At 38.5% G+C, this 25,792-nt stretch overlaps 1 protein-coding gene across 2 annotated transcripts in view; it reads right to left on the reverse strand.

Moving 5' to 3' along the window:
- CACNA2D3 (calcium voltage-gated channel auxiliary subunit alpha2delta 3) overlaps window positions 1-25,792 on the reverse strand; it is an 806,557-nt gene that overhangs the window by 26,774 nt on the left and 753,991 nt on the right. The gene's annotated exons all lie outside the window — the stretch shown is intronic.

A 25,792-nucleotide genomic window follows, 5' to 3' on the forward strand; every position in this document is an offset into this window, starting at 1 on the left:
TGCTGATGAATATTCGCATGTGCATATACAGCATCTCATGCTATACCTGTGACTACGTCTTCATACAGCACTTCTCAAACTCAGTGGACAGACATGGCTTCAAGAAACCCAAGCTATGTCTCCAGCATGAAAATTTTAGGATGAAAAGTGGTAACTGGTATGTTCACCTTAATAACTTAAGGGGGACAAAAATAAAAGTTTTAAAATAAAATGAACACACTCAAGGACCTTCCCATGCATTTTACTCTGTTTCTTCTAGGTAGCATTAACAAAATTTCCAACCTGAACAGAATTGGGTTGCTTGGGGTTTTCATGTCTATTTGGACAAAACAGCCCAACCTTGAGAAGTAACTACCTCATTGTGGATGTTAGTGAAAGGAAGGAGAGTCTTAGAAATTAGGCAAAACAGGTTGTTAATGGGGATGCAATGACTCCTCAGGAAATTCATACAACTAGATTATAAGCTTAAAGACAAGAGACTGACTTATATGATTTTTAATGCCTGGTGCTTACCCCTGTGTCTGTCACCACATGTGTGTACAGGGAACACATTATTTTGTAAATAAATGCATTCAATAAAATATATTTACTTTTTAAAAAATGTTTTTATTTATTTCAGACAGAGGAAGTGAGAGGGAGAGAGAAACAGAAAATCAATGATGAGAATCATCAATCAGCTGCCTCCTGCACGTCCGTACAGGGGATTGGGCCTGAAACCCAGGCATGTGCCCTGTCTGGGAATCAAACAGTGATCTTCTGGTTCATAGGCCAAAGCTCAACCACTGAGCCACACCAGGTGGGCAAAATATATTTACTTTGATCGAAAAACAGTACGGTTGTAACTTATGGTGTTTTTTTTTTTTTTAACGTTTAATGCTAGAATAAAAAAAGACTACTTCAGAGGAGGAAAGTGACATTGCAAAGGACAGTTTATAAAAAGAAAGAAAGCACGCTGAACTGAGAGGGGAAGTGTCTGCATGATGCACTGAGCAGTTCATTTGTCTCCTCCTTCAAAAATCAAGGCAGGTAACCTGGAGAAATCCTCCTGTCTACTTTCTTCCTTTCTAAATTAAAGGTGATGATTGGCTTCCTGCATCCTGGCTTTGGTTTGTAGTGGGCACACCCGCCCGCTGGGAGGTATCACCTATTTTCTCCAAGATCCTAGGACACGAGTTCTGAAATGCTTCCTCCTCAAAGAGCCACTAGCAGATTCTGTCCAGGCCTTCCTGAAGCCCTGATTCACAGCTCATTTAAGATTACTCATCCCTTTTTAACTGTCACTCATTTTCCATAAACTCAACTTTAAACACTAGGTTGGCCATCTTTCTCTGAGCCGGGTGCGTTTATAACAACACCTTCAACACACAATGGTGGGGCATCATTACAATCTTTTGAACCTTTGGGGAAGCTGAGTTGCCAATGAAACTTTTGGCATTACTTTACCCTGGGTTTATTTTAATTTTAATTTTTTTGTTGTTTCTCTTAGTTATTTCTGGCTTCTTCCTAGTTTATGCAAATAAGGAAAAAAGTGAGAGAATCAAGCTTTTGACAATCAAGTCCAGGAAAGTACTGTCACATCCTATTGTATTATATCCTCGGAGATCCTGCAGAAGTCTCCCAGCCTGGCTGCTCATCAGAAACACCTGGGGAACTTGGCCAAAATACAGATTCCCAGACCCAACCCCTGGAGACCAGGAATCAGTTGGTCCAGGGTGAGGCCCAGGACCAAGGACCCCAGATGATGCCAATGAGTGTCCTCCCGTGTTTGAGAACGACTGATAAATATTCCGAAAGAAAAAAAAAAGTAGAACATGACATCACTTTAAAAAGTGAAAAGTAAAATTCCTTTGCTCCTGGTGACCATCTTAAAAATAAATCACAAGGGGATGTTCTAATAATATCAAGATAGGAGATAAGCACAGGATGGCTAACTGGCTTATTACGTGCTTAGTAGTCTAAGCCAGTGGTCGGCAAACTCATTAGTCAGCAGAGCCAAATATCATCAGTACAACGATTGAAATTTCTTTTGAGAGCCAAATTTTTTAAACTTCAACTATATAGGTAGGTGCATTGTTATTCACTTAATTAGGGTACTCCTAAGGCTTAGGAAGAGCCACACTCAAGGGGCCAAAAAGCCGCATGTGGCTCTCGAGCCACAGTTTGCCGACCACGGGGTAAGCAAATGGTCTCATGACACTTCCCACAGGTACAGATGCCCCCAGAAGAACAGCCTTGTCCATTTTGAGCTTGTCCAATTCTATTTTTTAAAACAACTTGAGACCACTGTTGAGGAAACAGCTGATGGAATTGTATTTACAACGGCCAAGTGGAGAATTGGAGCTAATGTACATTCAATGCCTTTCCCTTGACTCATCTCCATCACTGGGGCCAGTATATTTTAATCTCTACTCTAACCCATGACTTATTAGGTGCTTATCTGAATTTATCTATTCACATAACATGCAGAGGCAAAGTTTGAAAGCATTTCTAGAATTATCCTAAACACTAACTATTCAAATCGCCTTTTCGAATCTGCAGTTTCTAAACACAGAAAACAAGGTTGCATATTATGTGTTTTGCCTCCTTTCCCAAAAACCAATTCTGTTTTTAGAGCGTGATTGGCATGCATTTGAAGCCAGAGCTTTTTATAATGGAGAAATGACATAAGAATAGATGAATAGGCCAGTCAGGAAATGGCTGGAATCAATAGCATTAGCATAATTCATTTGAGAGATTTACTGTAGACTGAAGTAAGCATTCTGGAACCCACAGGCCTGCTCCGAGAACTGTGTGACTTTTTATATATTCTGAGCACTTCATCCTGTTTTAATCAGGGTTCATTAATCCCAACAATTTTTCATGTTGCTTTAATTTTCCTGATTAGTTGTACTTATAGCCATGCTCACACATTCAAAAACTGTTTCTGAAGCTCATTTTTCTGTGACCCCTCAACACGCCTGTGTAATGTCATTTTAATTTTGCTTATTATTAACTTGAAATAATTAACTTGGCACCCTGCTAGAAGTCAATACCTTTTCTTAAAACTGGACTTAAGAACAATAATGTAAGGAGGTTTATAAATAATGACTAACAAAAGCATTAAATGTATAAACCTGTCTATCACTGCTGAATTTTCTATTTTTCTTACATCGTAGGCTAAATTACAAACAGGCATCTCCCATCACCTTAACATGAGAAATAGCAGCTCACACCACTTGCACTTCCACTCTCAGTCGGCACTGTATTTTCCTGGGGAAGCTGTTCAGGAAAACCACTTCTACCAATTATCTTTTGTACCTGTAAGTCCTTTCTTACTCCCACAAATGAGCAACATAGAAGGGAATCAAAAGAAAAATCAATTTTTACTATCTATACTGTGTCCCTAACCCTTATCAAGATTCATCTCAATAAAGAATCACCCCAACTATTTTACTTATAGGAACAGATACTAAAAATATCATTTCATGGATATACAGCTTTAGGAGTATGATGACATTACTTACTAGTATATAGCAAATATTACAAACAGCTTAATTGAGGTTAAAGAAACAAGTAAATAAACATGCTGTGTGGTTATTTTTAATTTCTATTTGTTGATTAAAGAGAGAGAAACATTGATGTGGGAGAGAAGAGAAAACATTGATTGGTCACCTTCCATACATGCCCTGACTAGGGATTGAACCTGCCACCTTTGGGTGTACAGGACAATGCTCCAATCAACAAAACCACGCTGGCAAGACTATTGTTCCAATTATTTATGCATCCACTGGTTGATTCTGTGCTACCTGGCCAGGGCCCTGTGTGGTTACTTTTAAAAATAATCTTGTGGAAATATTTAAGGGCAATAAAATATGCTTATGATATTTCAAGTTAAAAGAAGGCATGTTATAAAACAATATTTATAATATTGTGCCAATTTTGAAAAACAAACCAGAAAACAAGAATGAAAGCAGACACCCCGAATTTCATCAGTAGTTTCACTTCCAGATATATATGGTAGAGACTGTAAATAATCCTCTACCATTTTCATATAGCCATGTATTATCTTTACAATGAAAAAATAGTTATAATGAACTATGCTTCTAATGCAATAAATAGGAAAATAATTTTCTTATTACATAAGGTCATTATAAAAGTCCAATACCTTAAAAAAAGAGACTAACAACAGAAGAGAAAAATGGAGGAAAAGCTATAATTAGAGAATACACAATAAGAGAAATAAACATAAAACATATAAAATATATTTAACCTCAGTCATGAAAAGAAAAGTTAAGACAACAATGATTTTCCATTTTACATCTACCAGATTGACAAAGGGCAAACATTCTGGTAAGACATTGTATTTCTAAGAGTAGGACTATCATATCCTATTTAATAAAAGGGTAATATGCAAATTGACCCTAACTGCAGAACAACTGGGAATGACTGGTCACTATGACACACACTGACCACCAAGGGGCCAGACGCTCAATGAAGGAGATGCCCTCTGGTGGTCAGTGCGCTCCCACAGGGGGAGCTCTGCTCAGCCACATCCCAGGCTGACGGCTGCCAGCACAGTGGTGGTGGCAGGAGCCTCTCCCGCCTTCTCAGCAGCACTAAGGATGTCCGACTGCAGCTTAGGCCTGCTCCCCATTGGCAAGTGGAATCCCCCGAGGGCTCCCGGGCTGCCCAAGGGATGTCTGACTGCCAGCTTAGGCCTGATCCCCCGGGGAGTGGGCCTTAGCCGGCAGGTGGACATCCCCCGAGGGGTCCCAGACTGCTAGAGGGCACAGGCAGGGCTGAGAGACAACCTCCCCCCCCCCACCCGAGTGCACAAATTTTTGTGCACCGGGCCTCTAGTATTCTCATAAACTTGTAGAAGATCAAATCAATTTAATATCTCAGAGCATATATTCGTAGTCTCTGTCAATATTACAAACATGCATACCCTTTGGCCCATCAATTTTTCCAGCAATTTATCATATGCATAACATGACACATTACACAAGGATATTCCCTTCTATTTTGTTTCAAGTAGCCAAAATTTTGGAACAACAAAAGTCCAATTTGTGTTAAACGAAAACATCCTCCAAAATGGAATCACAGGTTAAAAAAAAAAAAAATGGCAAACCTATATAATGATGTCAAGATAGTTTCAGATATATCAAGTGTGTATAGTAAGCTATCATTTCTGTAAAAAAAAAAGAAAAGTGGTGAAACATTCAATGGACCTGTGTGCTTACATTTGCATAAGGCATCCCTGGGGACTTGATTAGGACTGGACACAAGCTCTGCCCCTCTGGAGAGGTTGCAGGATCATGGGTGGGGGGAGAATTAATTCTCATTATATATTCTTATGTACTATGCATTCAAATTATTTACCATGTTTGTGTATCAATATATAACACAGGGTGGGACAAAAATAGGTTTACAACTGTTCTTATGGAAAATAATACAACAATTAATAGATAATAATCCAAGAATAAGCTTTGTGTTTCGTGTACTCACAACTGTAAGCCTCTTTTTGTCCCATCCTGTATTTATTTATGTATTGCATTTGTTAGCTGGTAGTTATTTAAAAATTATCGGCTATGCCAGAGAAGCAGTGATGAAGACAAATTCCTGAATGGCAGGCTGCCTGCTGGGCCTGGAGTCTGGCATCAGCGGCTCCTTCCCACCTTCCCAGGACCACCTTCTCTTTTCCTAAGGAAAATCACAAAGTTTTCCTTTGGCTCTTGGGAATCTGAGCTTCTAGTTGTTTTCAAAACAGATACTTGTTTTCAAATATCACACTAAATAGCAGGTGTCTCAGCTACTAGAATTACACACACACACCCTCCCCTGTGGCTCACACTTTACAAGGTTATGATTCTCTTGGGAAACTTTGTCTCAATCAATAATTTTCTGACCACTATTTCATATACAAGGCCCTATGTTAAGCGCTAGGAATATAGGAATTAAACATGACATGTCCCCATCTACAAAGAATTCAATATCTGACACCCCCCAATCCCCCCCCAGCTTTTGAGTAACAGGTAAATGCCAGATGCTGGAAGAAGCCTTTTTTAAAATTATACCTTGTGATGCACACATCAACCCAACCCCCTGCAGGTACTATTAGCATCTTCTTTTTTACAGTCAAGCAGTTGACAACTGAAAGGAGTAAGTGGCTTGCAGGCAAAGATGGCCCAATGAGGAAGTGATGGCATTGAGAACGCAAAACCAGGTTTACATGACACCGAAGCCAGAACTGCTTTTAGCCACTGTTCCAGCCTATTTCACCTGATTCGGTGAGGGAAGAAGACAAATAAACAGATGCCTAATCTGATGAGGGAAGCGCTGCCAGAGAACCCCCTAGCAGGTCTGATGGGCATTTGCACGAAACTGGCAACCAGGAAGTGCATGGCTCTTGCCAAACTGGATGTTTGTAGACTCCTTCCTAGAGGTCAGGTGAATGGCGAAACTGTCAGTTTCCAGAGAAAACCCTGATGGTGAGATGAAACCAGTCTGATGTGTGACTACATAGGTGACTCGGTATCATGACAGAGAAGCACTTAACTGATGCCACAGGAATTCGACCAGGTTTCAGAGTCAGGCAGACCTTGACCCAATTCAGATAATTCATTTAGTAGCTCTGGCCAGGGGACTGAACTCCTTAGAGCCTCAGGTTCCGACGTGGTGAATGTAGATGAAATGAAAAACATGGAAAGAAAAATAAATGTGGAGATAGACATGAAGTTCTTGGTAAAAAGTAGGCATTCAATAAACAGATATCACAGATGAACTCTCACCTAATCTTGGAGTCACCAAAATAATCCAAGGTTTCAGGGGCAATCTACTTCAATAGAAATGGAATCACTCATGAAATATATACTGATTTCTAAAAGTCAGTGTGGCCTCTGATACGATGATTCGAGCCTGAGAATTTCTCCCACATCCTTCTCACTTTGATCATGCACACCTCTAATTATTGTGGATCATGGGTGACTCTGATCCTCATTTCATATCCTCTCCACCCATTTTTCTTCCAAATTCACAAAGACCTTGGTCGTTAGCCAGTAGCTGATATGTATGTTAAGTTTCCTGGACTACGTCTTCCTAGGCATGAAAACTATATTGAGATTTAATGCCTGCCTCTACCCTAGGTCGCCAAGGGGATTCTTGTCAAGATCATGAGTTATCCTAAAAAGGTGGCAGTGGAGGTCACCTAAAGAAAAAGAGAAACTCCAGATCCCAAAGAAATGCTGATTATTAAAAAATGAATTTCCTTCTTGAGTATACAAAATGCCCCATGAAAAAGTGGTCTGTGTCTAGAGATTTTATGTCTCTATTCAATATGCTGCATTTCAAGCAGCATTCTGCTTTGATCCTTTGAGCTCCTTTAATACATCAGATGGGTTTTTAATACCCATAGGAATACAGGAACTCTTTCCAAGCTAAACAAATGGAGGGCAAGCTGGAGAGTTAATAAACACACATCTATAGGGTTTTGGCAACTTGCTAAGCCACTTCAGGTGCAGGCCAGGGCAGCCCAAGGGAGGAACACAGACTGCTCTTTGAGGTAGGGATGGTGGGCGTCGCAGCACAAACAGCCATTGGGACGAAGACAATACACCGCAGAAATGCAGCTAGCAAACGTCAATAGTGTGGGTACAGCTCTGCACCCCTCCATTCCACATGCAAATAAACATTCTAAAAATAGTCCTGGGCTCTGCTGGTCCCCTACCCTCCAGCATGGAAGAGGAAAGCCTCCCTGGGTTGTGAGCCCAGCCAAACTCACATGTGCTCCCACCCCGCTTTCCCACACATTAAGAAATGTACAAATGGGAAATTGTTTGTGAGACTAATTCATGGCAGGTAGAGACCTGCCTAGTCATTACAGACATGCGCCCCTCTCATTTTGCATCATGGACTCGTGAGGGAAAACAGTAATTTACAACATTTCCTGTACTAAAACCTCTCCAAACACTGCTTATCAAAGGGCCAGTAAAGATAGCAACACTCACACAACAACGGCCATTCTATGTGGAACCTCAAAGTGGTAATCATCCTTGCGTCTAGAAATAAGGGCACTGTTTTCCCCTGAGCATCTAAGAAAGAGAATCAGGGAAGTCCCATCTCCCATAAAGCGCTCCATTGATCCATTGGATTGAGATTGAGAATTGGTCCGAAAGTCAAAAGATTTTAATCCCAATGACTATACTCACACTTTCGGACTACATTTCGGCACTATTTCAACAGCTCAAAATAAAACTCCTAAGATAAGCGTTTACCTTTCCTTGCCCTTTTTAAAAGTGTAAAGCCAAGATGTGTTTAGCCACCATAAACATTCAGCACTAACTAGGTTGTTCACTGTAAGAGCATAGAATTATTCAAACCTGGTTCTGGATCCATAATATAAAAAGGATGTAACCTAGGTGAGTGGCATGTCCTGAATGTTATAGGACATGTAGTTGAAAAGCTTTTAAGCATGATAGTCATATTTTAAATGTTTTGTCATGGAAAGAAACCACTTTTAGCATCCAGTCGTTATCCCTACCACCTTCTGAAATGCAGAACAGAAAGCAAAAACATGCAGGAAGAAGGAGGCTGTTTCCCCCACCGCATGGGCATGACACAGTGTAATCCTAAGTGACAGGCGCTATTTTGATTTGGATGATCCACTGCTCTGCTCATCACCAGCCACCATGACAAGGTGTGAGAGAGTGAATGACACCAATGGGAACTCTGGAGGAAAATAAATGCACACAGGTCACAAGCAAAGTCTCCCCAAATTCAAGAAGATTGAGATCATATCAAGCATTTTCTCAGACCACAATGGCATAATATTAGATATAAACTACAATAAAAACAATCCAAAAAATGTAAACACTTGGAAGCTGAAAAGCATGCTATTAAACCAAAGAGATCAAAGAAGAAATTAAAAACATCCTAGAAACTAATGACAATAAAAACACAACAATCCAAAATCTATGGGACACAATGAAAGCAGTCCTGAGAGGGAAGTTTATAGCTCTACACGTCTATCTCAAAAAACAAGAAAAAATGGTAATAAAACATCTAACTCTACAACTCAAAGAATTAGAAAGAGAGCAACAAGAAAAGCCCAGAGTGAGCAGAAGGAAGGAGACAATAAAGATCAGAGCAGAAATAAATGACATAGAGACCAAAAACAAACAAACAAACAAACAAAACCCAGAAGATCAATGAAACCAAGAGCTGGTTCTGTGAAAGGAGAAACAAGATTTATGAACCACTAGCCAGGGTCACCAAGAAGCAAAGAGAGAGGACCCAAATAAACAAAATCAGAAATGAAAGAGGCGAAATAACAACAGACCTCACAGAAATACAAAGGATTGTTAAAAAATACTATGGACAACTCTATTCTAACAAACTAGACAACCTGGAGGAAATGTACATATTCCTAGAAAAATACAACCTTCCAAAACTCAAACAAGGAGATTCTAAAAATCTCAATAGTCCAATAACTATGGAAGAAATTGAAGCAGTCATCAAAAAGCAAACAAAAGCCTGGGGCCAGACAGCTTCACAGGGGAGTTTTACCAAACATTAAAGGAAGAACTAAAACCTATCCTCCTCAGACTACTACAAAAAATTCAAGAGGCAGGAACACTTCCAAGCTCATTCTATGAAGCCGGCATCACCCTAATACCAAAACCAGATAAAGACAACACAATGAAAGAGAATTACAGGCCAAATATCCCTCATGAACATAGATGCCAAAATCCTCAACCAAATTCTAGCAAATCGGATCCAGCAGTACATCGGAAAGATCATACACCATGACCAAGTAGAACTTATCCCAGGGATGCAAGGATGGTACAATATCCACAAATCAATAAACATGATACATCACATAAACAAATTGAGAGATAAAGATCACATAGTCATATTATCAATTGACACAGAAAAAGCATTTGACAAAATCCAACACCCTTTCTTGATAAAAAAAAACTCTCAGCAATGTGGAAATAGAAGGATCATACCTCAACATAATAAAAGCCATATATGACAAACCCACAGCCAACATCATACTCAATGGGCAAAAACTAACACCATTTCCCCTAAGAACAGGAACAAGACAGGGATGCCCACTCTCACCACTCCTGTTCGACATAGTACTGGAAGTACTAGCCATTGTTATTAGACAAGAAGAAATAAAAGACATCCAAATTGGAAAAGAAGAACTAAAACTGTCCTTATTCACAGATGACCTAATACTGTACATAGAAAACCCTAAAGACTCCATCAAAAAGTTATTGGACTTAATAAATGAATTCGGCAATGTAGCAGGATACAAAATTAATGCCAAGAAATCTATGGCATTTCTATACACCAATAATTAACTTACAGAAATAGAGACTAAAAAAGCAATCCCATTTACCATCGCACCAAAAAAAAAAATAATAATAAGATACCTAGGAATAAACTTGACTAAGGAAGTAAAAGAGCTAGACGTGGAAAATTATAGGACACTGAAAAAGGAGATAGAGGAAGACATAAACAGATGGAAGAACATACTGTGTTCATGGATTCGTAGAATCAACATCATCAAGATGTCCATACTACCCAAAGCAATCTATAGATTCAATGCACTCCCCATTAAGATACCAACAGCATATTTCACAGACCTAGAACAAACTTTCCAAAAATTCATCTGGAATAAAAAAATGACCTCGAATAGCTGCAGCAATCCCGAGAAAGAAGAACAAAGTAGGTGGGATCTCAATACCAGATATCAAGCTGTATTACAAAGCCACTGTTCTCAAAACAGCCTGGTACTGGCACAAGAACAGACATATAGATCAATGGAAGAGAAGAGAGAACCCAGAAATTGACCCAAACCACTATGCTCAATTAATATTCCACAAAGGAGGCATGAACATACAATGGAGTCAAGGCAGCCTCTTCAATAAATGGTGTTGGAAAAGTTGGACAGATACATGCAAAAAAATGAAACTAGACCACCAACTTACAATATACACAAAAATAAACTCAAAATGGATAAAGGACTTAAACATAAGATGGGAAACCATAAAAATACTAGAGGAATCCACAGGCAGCAAAATCTCAGACATGTGCTGAAGCAATTTCTTCACTGATACTGCTCCTAGGGCAATGGAAACTAAAGAGAAAATAAACAAATGGGACTACATCGAAATAAAAAGTTTTTGCACAGCAAAGGAAACCAGCAACAAAACAACAAGAGAGCCCATTGCATGGGAGAACATATTTGCAAATGTTATCACCGATAAGGGTTTAATCTCCAACATTTACAGGGAACTCATACAACTTAATAAAAGAAAGATAAACAACCCAATCAAAAAATGGGCAATGGACCTAAATAGATACTTTCCAAAAGAAGACAGAAGAAAGGCCAAGAGACATATGAAAACATGCTCAAAGTCACTAATCATCTGAGAGATACAAATCAAAATGACAATGCGGTACCATCTCACACCTGCAGGAATGGCTATCAGCAACAAATCAACAAACGATAAGTGCTGGAGAGGATGTGGAGAAAATGGAACCCTCGTGACTGCTGGTGGGAATGCAGACTGGTGCAGCCACTGTGGAGAACAGTATGGAGTTTCCTCAAAAAACTAAAAATGGAACTCCCATTTGACCCTGTGATCCCACTTCTAGGAATATATCCCAAGAAATCAGAAACACCAATCAGAAAGGATATATGCACCCTTATGTTCATAGCAGCACAATCCACCATAGCTAGGATTTGGAAACAGCCTAAGTGCCCATCAGTAGATGAGCGGATTAAAAAACTGTGGTACATCTACACAATGAAATACTATGCTGTGGTAAAAAAGAAGGAGTTCTTACCATTTGCAACAGCATGGATGGAACTGGAGAGCATTATGCTAAGCGAAATAAGCCAGTCAGAGAAAGATAAATATCACATGATCTCACTCATTTATGGAATATAATGAACAACAAAAACAGATCCAGAGAGAGAGAGAAGCATCTATCAGACTGTCAAACCTCAGATGGAAGGTAAGGGAGGTGGGGGTAAGGGAGAGAGATCAACCAAAGGACTTATATGCAAGCATATAGGCCTAACCAATGGACACAGACAACAGGGGGGTGAGGGCATGAGTGTGGGGGTTGGGGATAGGAGGTAAAGTGGGGATAAGGACACATATGTAATAACTTAATCAATAAAGAAATGTTTTTTTTTAAAATAGAAAGAAAATAAACGCACAGCCCTCAATCTCCAAAAGGAAGAATTTGAACCATGGTGTTAATCTTATCGGAGTGGAAATTCTAGTTGTTTAAAAGTGAACTAAGCCCATTTGAAAGGGCCAATGATTATTTCATGGGAAATTGAATCATATTTATTTACATGTTTCAAACAAGATTGAGTACAGTAGTTTGGCAAGAATCTATGGAGCAGGAGATACAAAAATATTTCAACAAATTAGCGTGTACTTGCAAATTAAGTGGTTAAAAACTGTTACATTTTAACGCCTACAAATTATATTATTCATGACATGAATGTACACCCACTGGCAAACTCTGTATGTAATTTGCGTAATGAAGTATCTGATCACTGTTGAATGTGGTCCCTAATTTAGAATTCCAATTTTTTTTTTTTTTTATGAACCAAGAGCTCAAGTAGATCCATGAAGTGGTAAAAATCCAAGTTCTACTTTATCTAGGACAGTTTCCTTGGAGCAAAAAACCTCACCAACTGCTTTTCCTGATTGAAACCATTAGTTTTACCTTCCAGGCTAAGAAATCTTGGAGAGGGGACTGCATGGAGTCCTGTGGTTTTCCTACATCCCAGTCAACATAGATGGAATTGTGCTCTGTTAAAATAACTCCCATTTCTCAAGCATTTACTCTGTCCTGGGCACTGCGCTAAGTATGAGGATTATACTTTTTTTTTAACCCACGTATAGATCTTGTGAGACAGATATTATGCCCCTTGCAGGGATGAGCAGACTCAAACCCAAAATGTTGGAATAGCTGGTTAAAATCTTTGCACTGTCACCTAGCCAGTTTGGCTCAGTGGAGAGAGCGTCAGGCTGTGGACTGAAGGGTCCCAGGTTTGATTCCAGTCAAGGGCATGTACCTTGGTTGCAGGCTCCTCCCTGGCTTGGGCCCTGATCAGAGCACATGCGCGAGGCAACCAATGGATGTGTTTCTCTCACATCAATATTTCTCTCTTTCTCTCTGTCTTTCCCACTCTCTTCCACTCTCCCTCAAAAAATCAATGGAAAAACAAAAAACAAAAAAATCTTTGCACTGTCAAGTGTGGTCACCCAGAGCCCACCCTCTCAGCCTTTACTCAAGGAAGATACCGTGTCCCCACTGCTCAGTGGATCCATTCTCCAGGTCGTTTGCAGGAGGCCCCCTTGGTAAGAACACCTGCAGGGCATTGCCGGGAACAGTCTGAAGACTTGTGGTAAATGGCCCACCCAGCGTGAGACCTCAACAGGAAACTGGAGTAGTTTGTAGGAAAATGGGATCCCTGAACTATGGTGCTCTGAACTGGAGCCCACAAAATATGTCAACGCAGCTTCGAGACCAATTACTTTCTCTCCGCTTAGCGGGTAAATGGAAGGCGCGTGGGGAGAAGTGATGAGAGAAGAGAAGTGGAGCCACCGCTTTGGGGGCTTCCAGAAAGATGAGCAAAACTGGTGTTCAGATCCCAAAGTGAAACTGATGGCAACATAATTCATATGAGGAGTGATGAGTGATACTACCAAAAAGAGAGGCACACTAAAAAACCCACGGATTTGTCTTAGCAATGAATATCTTGTCAGCATTGCAATGTGACAAGATTTTTAAAGCTCTGGCATTGCACATGTTACACGTTTGATTGATTGGTTAAATTTCTTTTTCTTAATTGGCTGTAAGTATGTAACTCAGCAATTGATTTTCATTCCGAAGAAACATTTGTAGCCCCTTTTCTCAGCCGAGGTTGAAGGGGTATCAAGAAGAAAAGAAATGTATTGGAAAATAGTAAAACATAAAATTACATTCTTTTTAGATATCCAGTTTTGGTAACTTGTTGACAGTCACAAATGCCCAGAAAATATGGGCTGAGTTGTTTTCGATTGCTGTTTGAATAACAGATTAATTTAATAATCAGTGGGATATTGAATGACGAAAATGATTGGTTAAAGCAGCCAAGCCACCAACCCTAATGACATTCTTATGTAAATTCTTATTTTCTTTTAGGCTCCTGCATTCTTAATGAACCCTATATTTTTGAAAATCCTTTTTTAAACATTGCATACTGTCCCTCTGTTATATCTTTCCATAATATAGACAGATAAATGTCCACTTTTGGGGTTGCCAATTTTAAGGTTTCTATTTAGAGCCCCTGAGTCACCTCTTGATGTATTTTCCACAGAAAACCATCAAGGAATTCTGGGAATAGGACACAGAAATGGAGTTGGGAGCAGCTAGCCTTCAAAGATCATTGGAGACCAAGAAGACTTTGACTGTACGCTAGAACCATATGACATGGTTTCTTGAATTCTAGCCAGGTGTTCAGGCACCCAGGTCATCGGACTCCTCGAGGAGATGGGAGGACTGTGAAGGGCCGGCCAAGAGCACAGAGACTGTTCCCGTGGGAAGCGGTTCTTTGTGACGGTTGCTCTCTGGTTGGCCATCGCTTGTGGAGGAAAGTAATCGCCGCCTTGAGGATGGTTGGTAATGGCCATCGCTTTGTATGTTCCATTGCAGGAGGCGAGATGTTTTTCTTTGAAAGAGATCTTAGTGCGTAATTTCTAAAATACTATAATTTTCACCAAACTCAGTTTCCAACTCACTCCTAGCCAAATGCTGTAGAACTGTGTTATTTTTGAATGTCACTGCCCCTGGCCTGAAGTTACCTACAAAGTTAGTCAGAAATTAGTAATTGTCTTAGAGAACCAGTTCTGCAATGGTTGACAAATTTCTACCAGATTCAGATGTAAAGGATGCAAATTTGGATTTTTGGTTTCTATCAAACATAATGGCTGTTATATTGAAAAATCAACTGGCCATTGAGAAGAGAGAGATGACAAAGTCAGTATTTTTCTCCTTACCATATTGTATTCTAAGAATACAAAGATCACACAAAATGCAAAATGTTATCTTCATAAATACTTTGCCAAATACTAAGATATATTTTCTAATAAGTTTATTTCATAAAATGGAGCAAGGAAAAACAGAAAGGGATATGCAAGAGACAAGAAGCAGAGGGCTCCATCCTTCTCAAGCCTCCAAAGAGACTATGTGTTCTATCCCAGTGTCTAGTATAGAACAGGCAATTGAGAAATATTCACTGAAGGCTTCCAATCAAGATGTTGGAGTGTGCTTTCCCCCTCTCAAGACCACAACAAACTTACAACTAAACTACTGAAAAAGCATCACTGAAAATCACCTGAAGTCTAGCTGAACAGAAGTCCTATAACTAAGAATATACAGAAGCAACCATATTAAGATTGGTAGGAAGGGCAGAGGTATGGAACAAGCTGGTCCCAAACCCACGTATGGTGATTAAAAATCAGGAGGGAGCCCGACAGCAGTGATTTAGTGGTTAAGCACTGAGCAATGAACCAGGAAGTAAAGGTTAAATTCTCAGTCAGGACATATGCCTGGGTTGGGAGCTCGATCCCCAGTGTGGGGTGTACAGGAGGCAGCTGATCAATGAATTCTCTCTCATCATTGGTGTTTCTATCTCTCTTTCCCTCTTCCTTCCTCTCTGAAAAAAAAAGGATATATATATATATATATATATATATATATATATATATATATATATATATATAAATAAAAATCCGGAGGGATAACTCAGCTCTAGAGGTCCCCCCTGAGGAGCTCAGGTCCCAGCCCCACACCAGGTCCTCCAGCCTAGGGGTCCAGTGCTGGGAAGAGAAGTGTCTATAACTTCTGGCTGTGAAAACCAGTGGGGACTGTGACTGAGATGTAGAACTGCTGGAGTCAAAAGCATTCCTTTTAAAGGGCTGGTGACAAACTTACTTGGATTCACTTGCTCTGAGTTGCAGCACTGGGGCAGCAGGCCTAAAGGTGCCAGGGACAACTAGGAGAAACTGAATTGTCTGACATCAGGGAAAGGAAAGGAGGGGCAGCTTTCTCCCAGGCAGAAGTGCAGACAGGTGCCATTGCTCCTTTGCTAAACCTTCTCGCCACCCAGCCTGCACAGATGTGCACCATATCTGAGTCTCTATCAACTTGGCTAACAGCATTCACCCTACCCTACTGATTCCCTGAGGCCCTCCCCCACCCAACTTGCGGGCCAACCCAAGCTGCTGCCAGTAGCTTTGCCATACAAATGGCCTATCTTGGCTCATGCTTCAGAATTTCCTAAACTTTCTCAAAGGCTCACAAATGCCAAACAAGCAGCATCTTGCCTTGGGGTGCCCTGTACCTCTTGCTAAGCAGCCCCAAACCCAGCACAAGTTGAAAACTCTGCAGGTCACTTTGAAGCTCAAAGTGGCTCCAGGAGGGGCACAGGCAGTGGCTGACCTTACCCTGCACCAGTGCTCCTCCCAAGAGGCCCCAGAACCAACATATCCAGTGGCCAGCTACAGACCACACCCGAGCACCACCCAACCACCTCCACAAATGACACACCCAAACGGCAGACTTAGTTGGTACAGAGCCCCACTAAAGTGAATCCTGTTCCATAGAGTGAGCCTCTATACAACAGCTTCTCCACTACAGTCACAGCAATCCTTACACCCAATCAGTCTGAGGGTCAGTCTCTCCCATTGATGTACCAAGAGAAATCAAGGCTCTTACAATAGGAAGGCACAGACAACTCATACAAGAGTCACACCTGGAGTACCCGGCTCAGGTGACCAGGGAGACTGTATCACTGGGTCCCACAGAACACCTACTACATAAGGCCACTTTAACAAGAGCAGGAGATGTAGCAGCTCTACTTAATACATAGAAACAAACACAAGGAGGCAGTTAAAATGAGGAAACAAAGAAACATTTCCTAAATAAAAGAACAGAATAAAATTCCAGAAAAAGAACTAAACAACATGGAATCAATCTACCAGATGCAGAGTTCAAAACACTGGTTATAGGAATGCTCAGTGAACTTAGTGAGAACCTCAAGAGAGACAGAAAACATAAAAATGAGCATGTAAAACATAAAAAAGAACCAGTTAAAAATATAGAATATAATAATTAAAATGAAGAATACATTATAGGGAATCAACAATAGATTAGATAAAGCAGAGAATCAAATCAGCACTCGGAAAACAAGGTAGCAGAAAACATCCAGTCAGAACAGTAAAAAGAAAAAAGAATACAAAAAATGAGAATAGTTTAAGGCAGTGATGGCGAACCTATGACACACGTGTGAGAGGTGACACGCGAACTCATTTTTTTGGTTGATTTTTATTTGTTAAATGGCATTTAAATATATAAAATCAATACCAAAAATATAAGTCTTTGTTTTACTATGGTTGAAAATATCAAAAAATTTCTACATGTGACACGGCACCAGAGTTAAGTTAGGGTTTTTCAAAATGCTGACATGCCAAGGTCAAAAGGTTCGTCATCACTGGTTTAAGGGGTCTTTGGGGCAACTTCAAATATAACAACATTCACATCATAGGAATACCAGAAAGGGAAAAAAGAATGCAAGAAATGTAAAACTTTTTAAAGAAATAATGATGGAAAACTTCCCTAACCTGATGAAGAATATAGCAATACAAATCCAGGAAGCACAGAGAGTCCCAAACAAGATGAATCCAAAAAGGCCCACACTAAGACATAGTTAAAATGCGAAAGGCTAAAGACAGAGAATCTTAAAAACAGCAAGAATAAAGCAGTTAGTTACCTACAAGGGAGTGCCCATAAGATTGTCAGTTGATTTCTCAGCATAAACTTTCCAGGCCAAGGGATTGGCCAGAAATACTCAAAGTGATAAAAAGCAAAGCTATCACTCAGAATTGAAGGTCAGATAAAGAGCTTCCAGACATCAAAAAACTAAAGGATTTCATCACCACCAAACCAGCATTATGAGAAATGATAAAAGGACTTCTTTAAGAAAAAGAAGAAAAAAGATAATAAATAAATAAATAAATAAATAAATAAATAAATAAATGCATGCATGCTCTGGCCAGATAGCTCAGTCAGTTAGAGCAGTGTCCAGATACACCAAGGTTGTGGGTTTAATCTCTGGTCAGGACACATACAGGAAGAAACGAATGTATGCACGGGTTAATGGAACAACAAATTAATTTTCTCTCTCTCCCTTCCTCTCTCTAAAATCAATAAATGAAAATTTTAAAAATATGTGGATAATAAAACAGGAATAACTATGTATCTATCAATAACTGCTTTAAATGTAAATGGTTTTAATGCTCCATCAAAAGACATAGGGTGGCTGAATGGATAAAAAAAACAAAAAAAAACCCCTTACATATGATGTCTATGAGGGACTCACTGTAGATAGACATACACAGACTGAATGTAAAGGTACAAAAAAGATAATTCATGAAAATGAAACAAAAAAAATAAGCTACGGTAGCAATACTTATCATCGGCCAAAATAGACTTTAACACAAAAGCTATAACAAGAGATAAGAGGACCCAGTAATACCACTTCTGGGCATTTATCTTATTAAACCCAAAACACTAATTCAAACAGATATATGAATCCACATGTTCATTGCAGCATTATTTACAATAGCCAAGATGTGGAAGCAACCTGAGTGTCCATCAACAGACGATTTTGTGCATATATACAATGGAATATTACTCAGCCATAAAAAAAAATCTTTCCTTCTGCAACAACATGGGGTGGATCCTTGCTAAGTGAAATAAGTCAGACAGACAAAGACAAATACCATATGTTTCACTTATATATAGAATCTCTAACACAAAATAAATAAAACAGAATCAAACTCATAGACACAGAGAACATTTTGATGGTTTCCAGATGGGAGGGAATTGGAGGATGGGTGAAAAAGGGGAAGGGATTAAGAAATACAAACTGATAGTTACAAAATAGTCATGGGGATATAAAGTATAGCATTGAATATAGTCAATGATGTTGTAATAACTATATGTAGTGCCAGGTGGGTGTTAAACTTATTGAGGTGATCACTTTGTAAGCTATATAACTGTCTAATTATATGTTGTACACCTGAAGCTAATATAATATTGTATGTCAACTGTAAATGAAAAATAAAAAATCATTTAAAAAACCAGTAATGTTCACCGAAGTCCTAAAGTATATTTTTTTTCCTAAGACCCTTTTCTTGTTTTCCAAGTGAAGCCTTAGAAACCTCCCTCAGTCAATCATATATCAGCTCTCATATCTTATTAACTAAATTGCCATCTCACCAGTTGACATTAGAAACAGGTAAAAACAAACTGTGATGTAAGAAATCAAGAGAGTGGTTATCTTATGGCAGATGGGGCTGTTCCTAGAAGGGGGCAGGCGGGAGGCTTACTGTTCTTTCAGTTCCTTTTTTAAAAAAATATTTTTTATTGATTCTTTACAGAGAGGAAGGGAGAGGAATAGAGAGTTAGAAACATCGATCAGCTGCCTCCTGCACACTCCCCACTGGGTATATGTCTGCAAACACGGTACATGCCCTTGTCCAGAATCGAACCTGGGACCCCTGAGTCTGCAGGCCGACACTGAGCCAAACTGGTTAGGGCAGTTCTTTCAGTTCTTAACCTGAGTGAGTGTAAGTTATATAGACATGTCCACCTTGTGAACGTTCATCAAGCTGCAAACATGGTTTGTACACTTTTCTGTATGTGCTAAACGTCAATAAAGAGCTTATTTAAAAAGGGAAAGCATAGCCCCCTCTCTTCTCCCCACTCAGACCCCTGAGCCTTTATTGTTTTGCTTCTGTTGTGTCTGACTGAGCTGCTGAGTGGTGGTCTTGAGATAAAGCTTGGAAAGAACAATCCTTCAAAGCCTGTAGTGTCTTCTCCCTGGGGCCAGCAGCACGCGGTAGAAGGCCTCACTCAACTCCCCAGCCTCCTGGGAGTCTTCAAGCCAGCATGGAATTCAAGGGTTGAGACAGGCTGGTTATGGTGGTGCAAACACCTTCAATATCACCTTTCTATCGTGGTCATCCTTGCATTGCCCAAGGCTCCAGCAGTTTCTGGCCACAGCAGGAATGCAGCAGCCTCCCACTGAATGACAGGTAGTCTTTTCATTAGTTTGAAATCATTAGGTCACTTTTTTTAATTAAATTGCACCCATGTCTGTTTCTAATTACAAGTCAACAAGGAAACATGTGACTGGCCCTAATAGCTATCTATCTTGGTTCTATTTGTTTTCTCATTTAGAATGGAAATAAGAAACCTAACATTCCACTAAATATGATTGCCTATCATTCACTAAGAGATACTGGCCACCTGATGGAGTTTGTAGCTATGATGACTGGGGATATGATATCCTTCTTACAACAAGCCCATGCTATGCTTACTATTATTATGGCCCAAGTTTCCCAGGAGAAGCTGAAATTCAGAGCATTTAGATTCCTGCTGGAGGTCACATGGTCAGCAAGACTAGTGTTGGATTCACACTCTGATCCCACCGCTCCTGCACTAAAGAACGCACCTCCGTGCTTCCTGTGGGTGCTCTCGGAAGTCCTCAGTCAGAAGTAAACCGTGACATGGTGGTTTGGCAAGTGTGGAAGCCATTGTGCTCTAAACACTTAGACATGCTGGATGAAATAGTAAAACTAAAAGTGCGTGTTTAAATACAAAATATATATATATATATATATATACTTACAAGAGAAGATACTAAAAGCCAACTTGTACATTTATAGCTAAGTGGTGTTGTCTGAGGCTCTGATATCAGCATGAGAAATCAAACGTTACGCCTAAAGTACATGCTGCCTAGGAAAAATATTTACTGTAATTATATGATGCACAAACTCCTAAATACAAAAGCTTACATAACAATTATTCCCAGGCGCAGTCAATACCAATAAGATACATGATTGAAGCCCAGATATAAACCTCTCATGAAGAGAAACTCAAGCTCTAGTCTGTTCCCACAAAAATAATAATTAATAGTAAAGATCAGTTTACAGTCAAAAATGACAAAACACATGGGCAAAAATCTGCCATTAAAGAAAGCAGACACAAGCAACAAGAGACTGGTGCCCTAAAAGTTTAAACTGCTAAAATAACCTTAAAAGTTCTTTATAATTAAGTATAGGAAATTTAATAATAAGACTCTTTATAAAAGAATACACAGATTTTTAAAAGAAGCAAATAAACCCTCTAGAATAAAAGGAAAGACATCTATATTAAAAACTCAATGCATTCTCTAAGCAGCAGACTAGACACAGTCAAAAGGAAATTAATGAACTCCAATATAAGTTGAAGGACATTATCCAGGATAAAGTACATAAAAAACAGAAATGAATTTATATCTAGACATACTTCAGTGAAACTTCAGAACATTAAAGAGAGAGCAATGCTTTGAAAGCCATCAGAGAGGGGGAAACCAGCCTATTTATAAAGGTGCAAAACTAAAAGTCAGAAGACAAGGGAATGGTATCTTTAAAAATTTCAATTTAGATAGTATGAAGTTAAATTATCTCTGCAGAGTACCTATGAAATAAGGTGTTTTAGACAAAGAATGAGAGAATTTATCACTCCCAGAACATTCCTGGAAAAACTTCCAAAATACTGTAAAACAAAAAAAGCAATGGCAAAAAAAAAAAAAAAAAAGCAGCAATGGTGAGTAAACAAATTGGTAAACATTCTATTGGAAGAAGAAGAAAGAGGAGGAGGAGGAGGAGGGCAAAGATAAAGAATGAAGAATAGAAAGCATATAAAATGGAAATAAATCCAGACTTAAACCTACCAATAATAGACAGGTATTTCAAATCCAGCTATGTTCTATTTATAAGACAAATCTTAATGCAAAATGACAAAAAAAAAATACTTGAGAATTGAGGGGAGAGGGTGGGAAACATGCCTAGGAACTGTTACCAAAAGGAAAACTACTACGCCTATACTATTAGCAAACGAAATAGACATTGAAGCATAAAGCACTTTCATACCGAAGGTTTTACATAATGATAAAAGGAATGACTTATTAGAAAGCTGTACCAATCCTGAACAGAGATGTCCATGGTAACATTGCTTCAAAATATAGAAAGCAAAATGAATTGAATGACACAAATGAGCTGAAAAATTCCTAAGTCTGATAAGAGATTAATTGCCATCTAAAACAGACACTCCCTAAATATTGAATGTAAACTCTAATTGAAAACAATTAAAATATAAAATAAAATAGCCCTTAAAAAACTTTGAAACGAAGTAAGACATTTGAGCCAATAGTTACTTATTAATATATTAATCCCTGCACCCTGCTATTAGAGAATGAAACTTGCTTTCAAAAATACATGGATAAGTACTAGAATAAAAAGCAAGTCTCCACACATGCTAAAAAACATGTTATACAGATCACAACGCCATTTAATTAGACATCAATAATAAAAGTCTCGCCGAAACCGGTTTGGCTCAGTGGATAGAGCGTCGGCCTGCGGACTGAAGGGTCCCAGGTTCGATTCCGGTCAAGGGCATGTACCTGGGTTGCGGGCACATCCCCAGTGGGAGATGTGCAGGAGGCAGCTGATCGATGTTTCTCTCTCATCGATGTTTCTAACTCTCTATCTCTCTCCCTTTCTCTCTGTAAAAAATCAATAAAATATATTTAAAAAAAAAATAAAAATAAATAAATAAAAGTCTCAAATCCAACATATTAGAAAATCTTAAAATTATTTAAAAATTTATAGATAAAAATAGTGAAAATTATAACATTGCTAGAGTTAAATAATAATGAAAGCCTTATATTAAATTTATGGAGATAAACTGGAATGCAGAAAGAAATTATATATATTTGGATGAAGCAGATAAAGTTAGGCAGCAAACACAAAATGTTAGAAGAAAAAAAAAACAATAGAGTAAACTCCCAAAACACAGAAGAAAGGTAATAATTAATAATACAGATAAGAAGCAAAATAAATAAAATAAAAATTCAAAAAAGAAACAACAGAAATAATCAAACAATCTAAATGATTTTTCTTTGAAAAGATAAACAAAACAAACATGAAACATGGGGAGGGGACTTGAGAGAGAGAGAGAGAGAGAGAGAGAGAGAGAGAGAGAGAGAAGAAGAAGAAGAAGAAGAAGAAGAAGGAGGAGGAGGAGGAGGAGGAGGAGGAGGAGGAGGAGGAGAAGAAGAAGAGAAAAGTGGAAAGGGGAGAGAGAAGAAAGAGAAGGAGGGAGAGAGAAAGAGATTGATTTAAAAGGGGGCAAAATCCACAATAAGATAGCACTTTTAATCAAACGATAACACTATGAACAAATGTATGCAATAACCTTGAAAACTGAGAAGAAATAGGCGATTTTCTAAGAAATATAATCACCAAAGTCATTTCAAAAAGAAACAGAAATTCCAGAGAGATAGCTAACCACTAAAGAAACGAATTCAGTAGTTGAAAATGTACTCACACAAAAACAGATGAACAAACAAAAACCCATCAGTCACTGATAGTTTTATGAGTTTTACCAAACCTACCAGAAAATGATAATTTGGTCTTATACAAAATGTTAAGATATTTGAGAGGGAATATTCTCCAAGTAATTTTGTGACGATAAAATGAAGGTAAGAGCAAAGCCAAATGACAGTACAAGAAAGGGAAAGTGTAGCCCGCACTCCTTTTTGAGCACAGATGCAATAAACTCACCATCTAATATGAGCAGATGAATCTTGAAATATGGTGTTGGTTTTTGTAACCTTCACAATGAAAGTCCATCATGGGAAAGCAAGTATATTTTCACATTCGACAACCCATCTACTATTAAAGATATTTATGGTATATATGTGTCATGATTGAAAACAATTTTAATTATATCCCTGTAACTCAACATATTAAAAATTAAAATTATTTTAGTAATGTATATAGAATTTCTTTAAAATAAAATTCAACATCCATTCAAGTTTCAAGTAATAACACCAGCAGCACCAAACACTCTTGAAGAGGTCTTTTTTTAACTTAATAAGTGGTTAACTACCAAAAACCTACAGCAATTTGGGAAATGGATAACAGTTGTGGGTGCACATCATTGTGAGTTACTTAATGCACTTGAATTTTACACTCAAAAATAGTTATGATGGTAAATTTTATATTATTTATATTTCACTACAACTTTAAAAACCCTGTAGCAAACATTATACTTAATATGGATTATTAGGAGCAATTCCTTTAAATTAGGAATAGGACATGGTCACCTACTCTCAGTGCTTCTATGTATCAGAATTCTGGTGTAATAAAACAAATAATTAAGTATAATGATTAGAAAGAAAAATTTTCACAAGTGATATTACTGTCTATGCAGAGAGCCCAAGAAAATCTATACACAAACTGTCAGGTCTTAAACAATGTCTAGTAATTTGTGGGATATAAGATACTCAATGTGCAGAAATCAGTGATATTCTCATATGCTAGCAATTATCAATTAGAAAATGTAGTTTCAAATATGTACTATTTATGTTATCAAGAAAAACTATAAACTCTCTAAGTATAAATCTAACATAAAATTATAAAACTGTATTGAAAGGCATAGAAAGATACATATAAATAAGTAGATATATTTAGTTTATAAGGGGAAAGGAAGGTCCAATACAAAAGATAGCAATTATCTTCAAATTTATATATAACATAGCAAAATTAATTGAAACCCTAGCATAAGTCATGGAAATTAATGAGCTGGTTCCAAAATTAATATGAAAGAGTAAAGAGGAAAGCATAATGAAATGATATTTGTTCTAAATAACAAGTCATATTATAAAGCCATAATAATTAAAGAAACAGGGTGCTGACAAAGGTATTGACAAACCATAAAACCTGGACCAGATCTGCATATAGATGGGAACTCAACCCAACCCATGGCACAGGTATCATAATCTATTGGAAAATAAAGACTATTTAATATAAAGTGGTGGTTATAAAGCCAAGTACATAGAAAAGACCAAACTAGACTCTACCTCATGTTCCTACACCTTCTTCTCTCCTCTCTCCTCTCCTCTCCTCTCCCCTCCCCTCCTCTCCCCTCCCTTCCCCTCCCCTCCCCTTTCCTCCCTCCCTCCCTCCCTCCCTAGGGGGGATTAAAGTCCTAAATGTGAAAGGTAGCCCTTTAAAGCATGCAGAGTAAAAATACATGGGAATAGTATTATAATATTAGGGCACAGACTAATTTTTGAAACAAGGTACAAGATAGACAAATCATAGAAGAAAGAATAAATTAGACTAAAATAAAATAAAAGTGAAAGAAAATTTCTGCTCATCTAAGGGCATGCATAAATGCGAAGAGCCAGACCCAGGAATAGGAAGACACATATACAAACCATATAACTTCAAAAAAAAAAAGGGGGGGGTGTCCAAAACATAGAAAGAAAACTCAAATCAGTATGAATAGATTCACCACCGAACAGAGAACTGCCAGTAGAAATACGGAATGAAGAAGTAAAGAAGCCCCAAATGACCAATAAAACTGTTTCAAAAACAGGCCCACCCATATTAGTAGTCAGGGAAACCCATAGTAAACCATCAGACTTCAGTGAATCTGAAGATTCGGTGCTTTCGTTAAAGAGACCTGGAACAGGTAGCCGAAATTGCCAACTGTCAATTGGGGAAACACCAATGAGGACTTCTTCCAACCATCAACAAAGAGAAGTGAAACCTCCCATATTCCAGGATGCATTCTGAATGCTTCCCAAACTCTCAGCGACCTTTCTACTAAAACC

Source organism: Myotis daubentonii, chromosome 14 (assembly GCF_963259705.1).
Source record: "Myotis daubentonii chromosome 14, mMyoDau2.1, whole genome shotgun sequence".
Lineage (NCBI taxonomy): Eukaryota > Metazoa > Chordata > Mammalia > Chiroptera > Vespertilionidae > Myotis > Myotis daubentonii.